This window comes from Sinocyclocheilus anshuiensis, unplaced genomic scaffold (assembly GCF_001515605.1).
Source record: "Sinocyclocheilus anshuiensis isolate Anshui unplaced genomic scaffold, SAMN03320099.WGS_v1.1 scaffold609, whole genome shotgun sequence".
In the NCBI taxonomy this organism is placed as follows: Eukaryota; Metazoa; Chordata; class Actinopteri; order Cypriniformes; family Cyprinidae; genus Sinocyclocheilus; species Sinocyclocheilus anshuiensis.
The window spans coordinates 125,504-127,409 of record NW_015541011.1 but is presented as its reverse complement, the minus strand read 5'-3'; positions in this window follow the sequence as shown (position 1 = coordinate 127,409).

The window sequence follows — 1,906 nt, the reverse complement described above, 5'->3', positions numbered from 1 at the left end:
CAGGAGGTATCACGTTGGACGCAGCTGCCATCAGACCCAGCAGTCTCTGAAAGTGCTTGACAGTGAGTGACTGGCCTTCTTTCACTCTCTTGACTGCAGTGAGGATCGACTCGATCCGAGCAGGGGATAAACGTGCCTGCATCGTGGTCGAATCCCACACCAAGCCCAGATAGGTGGTCCTCTGTAATGGAGAAAGCACACTCTTCTTGGCGTTTAGTCTTAACCCCAACTCTCTCATGTGAGCGAGAACGATATCTCGATGTCGAACTGCTACCTGCTCTGAATGAGCTAATATCAACCAATCGTCCATGTAGTTGAGTATGTGGATGCCCTGGAGTCACAATGGAGCCAGAGCAGCATCCACACACTTCGTGAAAGTACGGGTTGAGAGTGCAAGGCCGAAAGGAAGAACACGATATTGGTAAGCTTTGCCCCCAAAACCGAACCTCAGGAACTTCCTGTGATGAGGAACTTCTAATCGTGACGAACCAGTCCTCGGACCTGATCTGAGACACGACTTGTTTGAGTGTGAGCATTCTGAACTTCAGTCGCATGACTGAGCGGTTCACTGGGCGCAGATCTAAAATAAGGCGCAACCCCCCATCCTTCTTCGGAACAATGAAGTATCGGCTGTAGAACCCGGAGTCTGTCTCGTGCCGTAGCCTCTTTCTACAGTACGCAGGACCCATTGAGATACATTTGGCAGTAGCTTCCATGCTGCTAAATAATCTACTAAGGGAATCAGTTTCTTGAGACTGATCTCTGGTGTGCCCAGAGCGGCACACCGGCAGGGGACGACCGAACTAGCTGCTCTGGGGGCCTCCGCAGAGGTCGCAAGCCTCTCAGTGCCGCTACGTCGCCAGGCGGAAACTGAAAGAAACGCTCGCCAGAGACCGCTGTGCCCTGGAACACCGGCAGGGTTGGCAGAACGATCTCCCGAGGGCACTGAGGGAGACGGGCACCGTGTAATGCGATGTGAACCTCTCGTCCCCAGAAGGGCCTGCCCTCGCTAGTCCTGCACTTAGATAGTCAGGACCGCTTGGTCGAGGACCTCTTAGCCTGAAGGACGATCCGCAGATCCGGCTTAGGCTTTGAAGCCCCCGACCCAGAGCGTTCCGGTCCCAACGCGGGTTAGCATGGGCGGCAACGCTCTGTTTTTGAGCCTCTCTGTGTGAGGAGCTGGTACGCGGTGGGGACTGCTCCCGCCCAGCAGCCCCCAGAGCTGAGATGCGGCGAAGGATGAACCGCTGAAACGCCGCTGCCTGTTTACGAGCCTCCTGGTCCCTGTCGACGACGGAATTGACAGCATCGCCGAACAGGCCAGAAGGCGCAAGCGGGGCGTCGAGGAGGAAGACCCTGTCTTTGTCTTTCATATCAGACAGGGTCAACCACAAATGCCTCTCTGCTGCCACCATAGCTGCCATGGACCGCCCAATGGCACGGGCGGTCTCTTTGGTGGCGCGGAGAGAGAGATCAGCAGTTTTCCTTAACTCCTCGATGTTATCGGAGTTAAAGGGATAGTTCACCCAAAAATTAAAATTTGATGTTTATCTGCTTACCCCCAGGGCATCCAAGATGTAGGTGACTTTGTTTCTTCAGTAGAACACATTTGATGATTTTTAAGTCCATCCGTTGGAGTCCATCAGTCTTATAATGCGTGGCAATGGTAACAAAGTCTATGAGTGTAAAAAAACATGCACAGACAAATCCAAATTAAACCCTGCGGCTCCTGACGACACATTGATGTCCTAACAAACGAAACGATCGGTTTGTGCCAGAAACCGAACAGTATTTATATAATTTTTTACCTCTAATTCACCACTATGTCCAACTGCTTTGAGCACGCGCACGACTTCCGGTGCGTGAGGCGTGTACGCGCTCTGGCGTAGTTTACGTTAATGGGTGT